The 13,369-nt window shown below is 37.9% G+C and overlaps 1 protein-coding gene across 6 annotated transcripts in view; it reads right to left on the bottom strand.

The window, feature by feature from the left end:
- The window catches only part of LOC127874266 (neuronal calcium sensor 2-like), a 146,815-nt gene that overhangs the window by 59,252 nt on the left and 74,194 nt on the right, over positions 1-13,369 (bottom strand). Inside the window, exon 1 of one of the 6 annotated variants that reach the window (XM_052418481.1) lies at positions 6,917-7,063. The exons of the other annotated variants lie outside the window; for them this stretch is intronic. The gene's annotated coding sequence lies outside the window, so the exon portion shown is untranslated. Of the gene's footprint in view, positions 1-6,916; positions 7,064-13,369 lie in introns of those variants that run through there. 6 annotated transcript variants of the gene reach the window in all.

Here is a 13,369-nt window from a genome sequence, read left to right as displayed (position 1 = left end):
ACCCCTGATAAGCTTGTGTGGACTGCACAGGCTAAGCTGGGTTGACATTTTACACACATGCAATACACCCCCTTTTCACAAAGCAAAGCTCAAGTTGAAATTGTTGTTGTTCTCCATGTCATGATGGCCTTTATGGAGTTAGAAATCCAGCAGCTTTGAAAACAGCTACCCAAGGAATGTCATCAGATTGCCATGATGATTTGTTGATCAAATCTATCAGCAATACAAAATGGATACCACCAATGCATTATTATTAAGTTAACACTAACTTATGACATGTTTTCCACAACATGCTATAACAGGAGATTACAGGATTTTTAAAACTGGGAGTTCAGCTTTTGAACATTTGGATTTTTTCTTGATGAGTAATTCAAGGAGAGTATTATATCCATAGGTAAGCAGAATAAACTGGTATATTAAAGGAGAGGATTATTATATACTAGAAGAGAGGACAATTAATTAAATCATAATAGAGGGTAATTATGCCAAGCCTGAGATGTTACAAAACGAGCTGGCATTAACCTGTCTTTCTGTTATATATATTTGTTCCATCTCCAAGTCCACAATCAACAAGAAATAATTATATGAATATAATTGCTACAATGCTGCATTTTTAGCTGGAATTAATATGATTTTTTATGTTTGATGTCACAAGAATTTGTACTAAATATTTTGTAAAGTATGTTTTTTGTTGTTATTGTTACTTTTTATGTCTAAAATAAATAAAATCTTGGTTTTAAATTGTTTGTTTTATTAAATCTGATACTAATTTACAAAATATTAGACTTTATAGTGTTCTTTGGGTTATATGACTGTCTTCCCCTTAATATCGTCTGATCGATAAAACAACTTCATGTTGACGTGGTATAAAAGTATACCAAGCTGTCTTACGTCAAACAGAGATCAGTGTAGTGGTATGATAATCGTGATTATAAGAGATGATACATAAATTAATATATCCAAACAGGATTTTATTATTTCAAAATATTTATCTCTATCACTGAACCCCATTTTAACTGAGCATATTTTGCCCATACTAGCATAAGCAACAATCTTACATATTGAAAGATAAAAGGCAACATTTATGCTGTAAAATCCACAAAATAAAACCTTTCAAATGAGAGAGTATCAATGTGTGGGAAAAATGATCAGACAACGCATCAATACATTCATGGATAAAGACTCTGATTTATGGAAGCACATTGTAAATCTATTTGAAACATCATTAACATTTTTCTTAGAACTGGAAAGAGCTTTATGGCTTTAACTTTTGTAAACCCCAAGGACATTTTTTTATGATTTAAGTGGTCACATTTTACAGACCCTGTACAATAAAATAATAAATCAATGCTTAAGTTAAAATTTCATTAGTGCAAGAAATTCCACACGGCCAAAATCTGGTACAAAAAGAACCGTGTAATTGACTGTCTGAAAATTAGGAGTCTAAAATTATGGACAAAAATCGGTATGTCTGAAAATTGCGAAGCACGAAAAATAATTATTTGGCTGAAAAAGGGGGTGTCTGAAAATATAGAGTGTCCACAAACTTAAAGTGTTTTTCCCAGGCCATTTTAGCGTGGTGAAAAGCCATGCCGCCCTCCCGGATCGCCACGCTGCCCTTTTCAAAGGCAAATTTCGCCACACGCCCTTATTGATAACATCTTTATTGCCTTACAATCTAACTTGGTGAGCAAAATCAGCGTCCTTGATTGTCTGTGACGCTCTGACTGTGCTTGATTTACTCGAGAGACGTCAACGTCTAATAGACTATATTATTTGAGCAGATTTAATCTATTACAGTGCTCGATTTATAGGAAGACTGCTCCGAAGCTGTGAATTAGTCATGCGTGAATAACCCCGTGTCAGTATTAATCGATAATGCCAGAGGCTATGTTATACCAAGCGCACTTACTATGGAGACTTTTGATGAAAAACTCGATGTTATGCTCGTGGCAATTGTGCATTGCATGCATTATTCAGTTATATCAAAACATATATTTTTACGCATAATTACATTTGAAAACACAAACAAATTTATTCTTTATCGATTTCGTCTTTAAGAAAATTAGATCTAATTATTGAAATAACTACTGAGACGTATACTAATTTAACAAAATGTGAATCGCGTATACGATTTAACATTGCCATGCGCACCTGTCGCTTACATCATTTGACATTTGAACAACATGGCGGACTATACAGAATTAAATTGCGACTCGGCAAAAATGGCAAATAACGTCGTAAACGATCGAATTAACAATGGAGATTATACATTAAGAAGGAATTAATGAAATGTCTGTGATAATCAACGATGCATAAAAATGTTTTAGATAGCAACAACATTATGTATTTATTTGTAATCTACTTGGTGGATGTATGTCACGGAAACGAGTGTTTGCATATTGTTAGCGATCAATTTACTCGCAATGTTATTTTAAACATCTGGCAAGATTATTGTTAGAAAATGGGATAAGACAAACATGGTTTCATTTATATGTTAGTGGATAAGTGTATAATCAGAATCATATGCATATATTGCTTTATTATGTTTGTGGTGCTGTACAGTTTATTGAAACAGCATGGAACTGTACATTGCAAGGTAAATATATTAATATAAATCATAGTCAGTTAAATACATCAATTACCATTTAATGTGCTTGTTTATATGTTATTTTTTTCACAACTGCTTCAGATGCGATTACATGTTGCCTCGTAATTCAGGTATTCAGGGAACGTTTTTGCCCTTTTTTGCCTAAACTGCGCGCTAAAATGCCCTTTTTGAAAGAAATGCGCCATGCCCCTTTGCCCTCCTGGGAAAAACACTAACTTAGAGTATTTACAATTTGTAGCAAGACTAATAAATATAAACAAGAGCACCGCATAATGGGTGCCACACTCAGACAGCTGCGAAAGCTTGTCAGATTTTTTTTTTAAGGTCACAGTGACCTTGACCTTTGACCTAGTGACCCAAAAATGTTAGTGGTGTGGCATGTAGAACTAATCAAGGTGCATCTACATATGAAGTTTCAAAGTTGTAGGTGGAAGCACTTTGATTTTAGAGCCAATGTTAAGGTTTTAGCACGACACCGGCTGACGACACGACGAGCTGGCTATGACAATTGCTCGGGTTTTCTCCGAAAACAGCCTCGCTAAAAAGCAAATCATTGACCATATCTAGTCAATAATGACAGACAACCCTAGTATTTATAGTGATTTACTGACGCAACACTGCATTACCTCATGTTCAAGGGCTTAAATCTCTAATTGTCTTATTGCTCCACCACATGTCTCCAGTAATTGATTTTTCAGGAATACAGAGACCTCAATACATTAATAGGGTGGCTATGGAAATAATTGACATATAATTGACAATCTCTGGTAGTGATGTCCAGACAATGTCCAGACAATGTTTACAGCTGCCTTAGCTGCACCTGGGCTGAATGGAATTCATGAGAGGTTATGTCACAGAATTCTATAGGTCGAAGAAAAATTTAGTTTAAAATATTTTACCGAAGATGAGTCTGTGTTTGATAGGCCTAAACCTTTCATCTTCATTGGTGCAAGATGCTGAAAGCATACCCCTTTCCCACTTCAAACCAAAGTGAAAACGGCCAAGTGCAAACAGCATAAAACCAGAACAGCCTGCATTTAGTAACTTGCAGTCTGATGAGCAGCAAACAGCATAAAACTTGAACAGCCTGCTAGTTACTCGCAGGCTGTTCTGGTTTTATGCTGGTTGCAAAAGCCATTTTCACTTTGCTTCTTATGGGGGAAAGGCTTAAAATCAGTACAAATGTTCTGAGTCTAGTAATACTGTAGTGCTGAGACATTTCACTCTGGGTCCCCAAGTCAAGCAGACTCAAGGGCAGAAGGAATTAACAAGAGTTGTCACCATAGGATGACATATGCCCCCGAAAAACACTTTTTCAAAACCTAAACGCAGATTTCAAAACCTAAACGCGGAACCCTAAGTTTAAGGTCAAGGTCAAAGAGGTAAACATTTATGTGCGTATGGAAAGGCCTTGTCCATGTACACATGCATACCAAATATGATGGTTACATCTGAAGCGACATAGAACTTTTGAGCATTTTTCGAAACCTAAACGTAAAGTGTGACGGACTTTCAGACATACAGACAGACAGACAGACGGACGGAAATTCGATCACTATATGTCCACCTACAGGGGCATAAAAAGCCTTTAAAGTCACACACACTGTCATGAGCAACAACTGTGGCAGCTATACAGGCCAATGATTACTAGCCAGAGTAGTTGGTGCTAGACAAAATGCTAAATCTTAACTGATGGTGAGTCGGTAATACAAACAGCAACCAAACAGGACGAACAGGATGTTATACTCCTGCACCAAGATGCCAGGGCTGGGACGAATTAAGATTGTAAAAAATCTTTTAAATCAACAAGAATAAGTAAAACTCACCATGCGCAATTTAAGATATAACTAGTTCATGCTTGAATACACATACATTATTATCAATATAAGCATGGAGAAAATGTCAGATCAAATGGGGGCATTACCCTCAGCTTTACTATTAAGGCTTTCCTTTTAGCCTCTTTATAGAAATATAAACATGTGACGCAAACATCCTCACAAGGTATTTCTTTTGAGTTTTCAAAGAAATCTTTATACATAATGAATGCCTTTATGTTGAATACTTTTTCATAACTCAAGGTTGCACAATAACCGCCTTGTCAACATATGCGCAATGACATTTTAGCACTTTCTGATATAGGAACACATAAACATTATAATGTTCAGTGTAAAACAATACTAACTATCTAAGATTCAGCTACAATGTAGCATATTTTTGCACCGACCAATCAAGTCATCGTTACGCTGCTGGTATGGAATGGGTCCCGCGGCTAGGGTAGCAGCAGGGAAAATAATCAAGCTAATATGGATCTGGGAATTGATCAAATATCACCAATCAATATTAATGCAATATAGTAATTTGTGCGCCCCCTCAAAAGGGAATAGGTTTCTCACTGTTGCAAACTTGATGAATATTCTGGTCATAGCAAACGGTAACAAATAAAAGTAAAACATTTCTCCACATAGGCATACGAAGTTAGTTGAACTCTGGATTTGATTAGTTTAATTCTTTGCATTTTACTACAACACATGTCTCTTTCACTTCACAATAATAACTAATTTAGATTATTATAATGTATATATTACAAAATGCTTTTGAACACATAAATATAGAATCCACCTGAATTCACAGATTTTTAAAAATCTCTTATCAAGTAAACCTTCGACCTTGATCTTTAAAAATGGAATATTGCTGTTGCAAGCAACACGTGGCCTTGATATAATGATCATTTTGTGCCACTACATTTTGAAATCTCATAAGGCACAACAAAAGTATTATAAGGCCATACACAAACATGTATTGTTATTTTATACATATAAGGAATATGCACAAATTACAAACTTAACTCCTTCATTCTGATCCATTCAGTTATTAGATTTACACAGCACATTTTAAACCCAATAACAATCATACGCAAATTTGACAACTGATCAGTTAAAAGGGTTACAAACTCTTGATTATCTTATTAATTTAGGTCCTTTAGGCATTAATGTTTGTCAGTGGAGTTATTTTGCTGGTTTGAATATAATTCATACATTTGTAAAAATCTACAACCACTTTGTCATGATTTAAGTCGCGTTCTGAGAAAACTGGACATAATGCATGTGCGTAAAGTGTCGTCCCAGATTAGTCTGTGCAGTCCACACAGGCTAATCAGGGACGACACTTTCTGCCTAAACAAGATTTTGGGTAAGAAGGGACTTCCTTTATACTAAAAATACCATAAAAGCAGATAGTGTCGTCCCTGATTAGCCTGTGCAGACTGCACAGGCTTATCTGAGATGAAACTTAATGCACATGCATTAAGACCAATTTTCTCAGAACAAGACACATTTCATCAAACTGTGAACAAGCCCGTTTAAACCAATTTACTGTCTGCCCTCAAATTTAATTTAAGCAGATAAATGCTCAAGTACATACCTCGCTGTTTAAGTGTAAAACAGTATACATACAAACTGAGCATTTATACTGGAATGACTAAATCACTTGAAATGTCCAATTTGTGTTGCAGTAAACCAAATGTGTTGCTCTCTGGGAAAACAGGGCTTAATGCATGTATGTTAAATGTTGTCTCAGATTAACCATTGCAGCCTTCAGTCTTATCAGGGAAGACACTTACCGCCTAAACTGGATTTTTACTACAAACAGACTTCCTTTAAACAAAACGTTCCAACACAGCGGAAAGTGTTGTCCTTGATAAGCCTGTAGGGCCTAGGCAGGCTTATCAGGAATGGCACTTAAAGTACTTGCATTAAGCCTTTTTTTTCCTGTGCAAGGCTCATTCTGCCCTTCTGCAATAATCATCAGTGGAAGTAATAGCAGAGATTTTTTTCTTTCTTTATAAAGTACCGGAAAACAGCACTTTCCAAATAATGAAAAAACTGCAAATTTCCCAATTGCTGTCAAAAAAATTCCCAATTAAAAGCGTCTAAAAAAACAAACAACATCTTTTCATATTTTTCTTATTAATAAAATGCAACATTAGTTAGTTATCCTATCCAGCTCTCTGGTTGAACCTAAGTAAATATAATATTGACAACATTGAGTTATAAATTTAAAAGCATTTGGGAGCACAAAATTAAATACATCGCAAAAGATCAAATACACCAATTTCCCAGTATGAAGACTTTACAATGCAAATGTTCCCAATTTCAGGGTTTCTTGTGCAAAATGTTCCCAATTGGGCTGATACCAGTTCTTTTCCCAATCGGGCAAAAACAAATTGCTAAATAGGCATTTTTACACCTTACAAAATCATTCTAATAATTTTCATTTTTACATTTTAGTCTATCAATCTCTACTTACATTAAATTAATTCCTTTCCCAGCTATCCCATATAACCTTTATTTTGCCATTGTATCATTGCAGGTAGTTGAATTGCCAACAGCAATGCAGATGTCTATCACCATCCACTCTCTGATTCATACTGTTATCACTGATGTTAAACATGCAAAGACCTTTAAGGTTGTGGGGGTGTTAAAACCAAAGCTTGTGCAAACCAGAAGACTTGAAAAACATGTTTATATGGGAAGAATCATTTATTAACAACATGGCTATGACACATAGGAGACTATATGTTAGGCAGCGAGTGTCTCCTATGCAACGTATATCATTAATAACCCTTTACCACTATATACATATTTTGATGTGTTTGTCAGTCCCATAGAAAGTTAAATTTAATTAAATACCTTTCTTACTAAATTCTAGTTTTAAAGGCTTTATTTCCAACCCTAAGATACTGATGAGCAGAAAACAGCAAAAAACCTGAGTTACTCACAGGCTGTTCTGGTTTTATGCTGGTTGCAAAAGCCATTTTCACTTTGCAAAGAGATAGTGTTAACAAAAATAGCCTTTTTTTTCAGGAATGTGAATAAGTGTAAGATATCAAGTAGATATCAACAGTCTACATAAACAACACTGCAGCCAACTATAACTACATTTTTGGTTTTGCAATTAGACTTAAAAATAATCTTTCAAAAGTACAAAATTTGTGATAAAACTGAATTATAAAGTGACAAATATAAACTTGATGGCTTATTTAGATAAGGAAGCATAATCTTGTACCTCACGGCTAAGACAATAATTTGAAGCCTATATAATATATTAGATGTTATCGTGTTAAATTTATTGACTTGTATAATTATTCTGCCTGTTAAGACTATCATTTATACAAAATATAAGGCTACATTTTAGAAATTAACAGGCACACTAGAAAAAAAGAGTTTTGAGATTATTTTGTTTATTAAAGTGTTCACATCAGTCGAATAAATAAAAAAGTAAAAATGAGTCTTGCTTTGAGCATCTGTTTAAAAAGTATTTCCAGAATAACATGTGCCATCTGCACAGGCTAATGAAGGAGCATTTCCACCTTGTGCCATCTGCACAGGCTAATGAAGGATGATGCTTTCGACCTTGTGCCATCTGCACAGGCTAATGAAGGATGAGGCTTTACACCTTGTGCCATCTGCACAGGCTAATGAAGGATGATGCTTTCGACCTTGTGCCATCTGCACAGGCTAATGAAGGATGATGCTTTCCACCTTGTGCCATCTGCACAGGCTAATGAAGGAGCATTTCCACCTTGTGCCATCTGCACAGGCTAATGAACGATGCTTTCCACCTTGTACCATCTGCACAGGCTAATGAAGGATGAGGCTTTCCACCTTGTGCCATCTGCACAGGCTAATGAAGGATGATGCTTTCCACCTTGTGCCATCTGCACAGGCTAATGAAGGATGATGCTTTCCACCTTGTGCCATCTGCACAGGCTAATGAAGGATGATGCTTTCCACCTTGTGCCATCTGCACAGGCTAATGAAGGATGATGCTTTCCACCTTGTGCCATCTGCACAGGCTAATGAAGGATGATGCTTTCCACCTTGTGCCATCTGCACAGGCTAATGAAGGATGATGCTTTCCACCTTGTGCCATCTGCACAGGCTAATGAAGGATAAGGCTTTCCACCTTGTGCCATCTGCACAGGCTAATGAAGGATGAGGCTTTACACCTTGTGCCATCTGCACAGGCTAATGAAAGATGATGCTATACACCTTGTGCCATCTGCACAGGCTAATGAAGGATGAGGCTTTCCACCTTGTGCCATCTGCACAGGCTAATGAATGATGATGCTTTCCACCTTGTGTTATCTGCACAGGCTAATGAAAGATGATGCTTTCCACCTTGTGCCATCTGCACAGGCTAATGAATGATGATGCTTTCCACATTTTGCCATCTGCACAGGCTAATGAAGGATGATACTTTCCACCTTGTGCCATCTGCACAGGCTAATGAAGGATGATGCTTTCCACCTTGTGCCATCTGCACAGACTAATGAAGGATGAGGCTTTCCACCTTTTGCCATCTGCACAGGCTAATGAAGGATGATGCTTCCACCTTGTGCCATCTGCACAAGCTAATGAAGGATGATGCTTTCCACCTTGTGCCATCTGCACAGGCTAATGAAGGATGATGCTTTCCACCTTGTGCCATCTGCACAGGCTAATGAAGGATGATGCTTTCCACCTTGTGCCATCTGCACAGGCTAATAAAGGATGCTTTCCACCTTGTACCATCTGCACAGGCTAATGAATGATGATGCTTTCCACCTTGTGCCATCTGCACAGGCTAATGAAGGAGCATTTCCACCTTGTGCCATCTGCACAGGCTAATGAACGATGCTTTCCACCTTGTACCATCTGCACAGGCTAATGAAGGATGAGGCTTTCCACCTTGTGCCATCTGCACAGGCTAATGAAGGAGCATTTTCACCTTGTGCCATCTGCACAGGCTAATGAAGGATGATACTTTCCACCTTGTACCATCTGCACAGGCTAATGAAGGATGAGGCTTTCCACCTTGTACCATCTGCACAGGCTAATGAAGGATGATGCTTTCCACCTTGTGCCATCTGCACAGGCTAATGAAGGATGATACTTTCCACCTTGTGCCATCTGCACAGGCTAATGAAGGATGGTTCTTTCCACCTTGTGCCATCTGCACAGGCTAATGAAGGATGAGGCTTTCCACCTTGTGCCATCTGCACAGGCTAATGAAGGGTGAGGCTTTCCACCTTGTGCCATCTGCACAGGCTAATGAAGTATGATACTATCCACCTTGTGCCATCTGCACAGGCTAATGAAGGATAAGGCTTTCCACCTTGTGCCATCTGCACAGGCTAATGAAGTATGATACTTTCCACCTTGTGCCATCTGCACAGGCTAATGAAGGATGATGCTTTCCACCTTGTGCCATCTGCACAGGCTAATGAAGGATGATGCTTTCCACCTTGTGCCATCTGCACAGGCTAATGAATGATGATGCTTTCCACCTTGTGCCATCTGCACAGGCTAATGAACGATGCTTTCCACCTTGTGCCATCTGCACAGGCTAATGAAGGTTGATGCTTTCCACCTTGTGCCATCTGCACAGGCTAATGAATGATGATGCTTTCCACCTTGTGCCATCTGCACAGGCTAATGAAGGATGAGGCTTTCCACCTTGTACCATCTGCACAGGCTAATGAATGATGATGCTTTCCACCTTGTGCCATCTGCACAGGCTAATGAAGGATAAGGCTTTCCACCTTGTGCCATCTGCACAGGCTAATGAAGGATGATGCTTTCCACCTTGTGCCATCTGCACAGGCTAATGAAGGATGATACTTTCCACCTTGTGCCATCTGCACAGGCTAATGAAGGATACTTTCCACCTTGTGCCATCTGCACAGGCTAATGAATGATGATGCTTTCCACCTTGTGCCATCTGCACAGGCTAATGAAGGATGAGGCTTTCCACCTTGTACCATCTGCACAGGCTAATGAATGATGATGCTTTCCACCTTGTGCCATCTGCACAGGCTAATGAAGGATAAGGCTTTCCACCTTGTGCCATCTGCACAGGCTAATGAAGGATGATGCTTTCCACCTTGTGCCATCTGCACAGGCTAATGAAGGATGATGCTTTCCACCTTGTGCCATCTGCACAGGCTAATGAAGGATGGTTCTTTCCACTTTGTGCCATCTGCACAGGCTAATGAAGGATGATACTTTCCACATAAGCAATATTTTCGCTAAGAAGATACATCATTTAAACAAAAATACAATAAAACTGGAATATGTCATCCCTGATTAGCCTGCGGGCACTGCAAAGGATAATCTGGAACCACACTTCATGCACATGCATTAAGCTGAGTTTTCTCAGACAGAGGCCCAAATATTTACCACCTTTAATCGAACTGTACATCTTTGTAAAGTATAACTTGGTTGACCGAGCAATCAATCAGCCATTAGAATAAAAACTGGATAAAAGTACAGAAACTGCTTAAAGAAATAAAATCTGTCAATCTGAGAAAATAAAAACTTCACGCTGAAGCAACTAAGCCAAAGATCAAATCAATGAACACGAAAAAGCTATCAAGAAGTAAGACACTAGAATGTTGTAATTGGGGAATAAAGCTGTGGAAGCAGACAATAAAATGCTTTCCGCTTCTTCTTGACAGACCTAATCATTTCGATAATGAACGTCCAATATTGTTTAAATATTGTTACGTAAAGCTTACACAGTACGCTGAACATGCTGAGAACACTGCCATAATTGGATTTCTTCCATTCTCATTGCTAAAATTCATTCAATTTATTGAGACGTTAATCTTGTTTTCTGGTTTGGCAACAAGTGGCAGGCGCTGTGAGAAATGATTCTTAAATGTCTCTATTGAAAAAGTAGCTTTCATTTATGAGTTAGGAAATGAATGTGTCTGTTAAAGTTTTGGTCGATATACAATGCATGGTATTCTTAAAGAGCGAAGAAAAACTGAGATATTAGGAGTGCTATGAAGATGACAAGGGATATAGACTATAATTGAAATCTAGTACAAAATTATACTTCGGAAATGTAGTACATGGACTTATTATTATTATAACTGTAATGTAGTATTTTAACTCATTTTATGTAGTTTCCACAACACCATATCGTTCCATCTATAGTTAAGTATCTAAAAGATCAAAATTACTTGTCTTGACAGCAAAATTACTGTATAACCATTAAAATTTGGCAGTTATATCAGAAAAATTATGTACCTAAACCCACCCACCCACACAACCCCCTGTATTATTGCAGCATGTCTATAACCAGACTTTAATGCAAAACCTTTTTCTCTTCATGTAAGCATCTACAAATATGAACTGCTATTGACATCCATTAGTAGTGTAAATATACTACATACATTTACGAATGTCCACTTTGATAGATCAATGCCAAGAAAAACTACCAACAAACATGACCTCATGATACTAGGACCACATACCAGACCAACAAACATGACCTCATGATACTAGGACCACATACCAGACCAACAAACATGACCTCATGATACTAGGACCACATACCAGACCAACAAACATGACCTCATGATACTAGGACCACATACCAGACCAACAAACATGACCTCATGATACTAGGACCACATACCAGACCAACAAACATGACCTCATGATACTAGGACCACATACCAGACCAACAAACATGACCTCATGATACTAGGACCACATACCAGACCAACAAACATGACCTCATGATACTAGGACCACATACCAGACCAACAAACATGACCTCATGATACTAGGACCACATACCAGACCAACAAACATGACCTCATGATACTAGGACCACATACCAGACCAACAAACATGACCTCATGATACTAGGACCACATACCAGACCAACAAACATGACCTCATGATACTAGGACCACATACCAGACCAACAAACATGACCTCATGATACTAGGACCACATACCAGACCAACAAACATGACCTCATGATACTAGGACCACATACCAGACATGGCCAGAATATTTATCGTTCAAGCGTGAGCTTGACAAATTAGCTGACGTGTGTCTCATAAGGTCAAAATGCATTAATTTCTGCAAAGATTGACCATACTTAATTTTGCTATGTACTATAAACGTCTTCCCAAAACTAGAACTATACAGGTGTCAGAAACATGTATAATTGCTTCTTGTTTCACTCATCTTGTACCTCCAGCATGACAAGGAAAATTTATTCTGAATGTACTATTATTCTCTAAATTTGCTCCAAGCAATTAATGATTATTCTCTTAATTTGCTCCAAGCAAATAAGCTATCCCAAATATCCACCCATTCATTTTCAAATCACTCAGACTGACTCAGTGATCTGCTTTTTAAACATAACTTTTGATATGTGTATGGGTTGGGGTATAATTATTTCAACAAACACCATTTGAAAGAGAAAACTGCCCCGCCCCCTTGCGGCCATGATTTTTCACCGATCTGGACCATGCTCGAACTCGTCCGAGATATCAATGAAACCAATGTTTTTAACCAAGTTTCATGATGATTGGGCAAAAATTGTGACTTCTAGAGTGTTCACAAGGTTTCTCTATAGCCATATAAGGGATACTGCCCCGCCCCCTGGCGGCCATGTTTTTCAATGGACCAAAACCATTTTTGAATTCAACCAACATATCATTAAGACAAACATTTTCACAAAGTAACATGAAGATTGGGCATCAAATGTGACTTCTTCAGTGTTCACAAGGTTTTTCTTTTTTTGACCTTGTGACCTAGTTTTTGACCCAGCATGACCCAGTTTCGAACTCGGTCGAGGTATCATTGGGACAAATGTTCTGATTCGATTTTCCAGAGCGATGCTTATATACTTTTACACGCCCCACTAGATAAATATATGTCTCACAAACATGGCTGCCCAGTGTACATTTGT

This window comes from Dreissena polymorpha, chromosome 3 (assembly GCF_020536995.1).
Source record: "Dreissena polymorpha isolate Duluth1 chromosome 3, UMN_Dpol_1.0, whole genome shotgun sequence".
Lineage (NCBI taxonomy): Eukaryota > Metazoa > Mollusca > Bivalvia > Myida > Dreissenidae > Dreissena > Dreissena polymorpha.
Note: the sequence above shows the minus strand (reverse complement) of the source record. Positions and strands in the feature narration are given on the sequence as shown.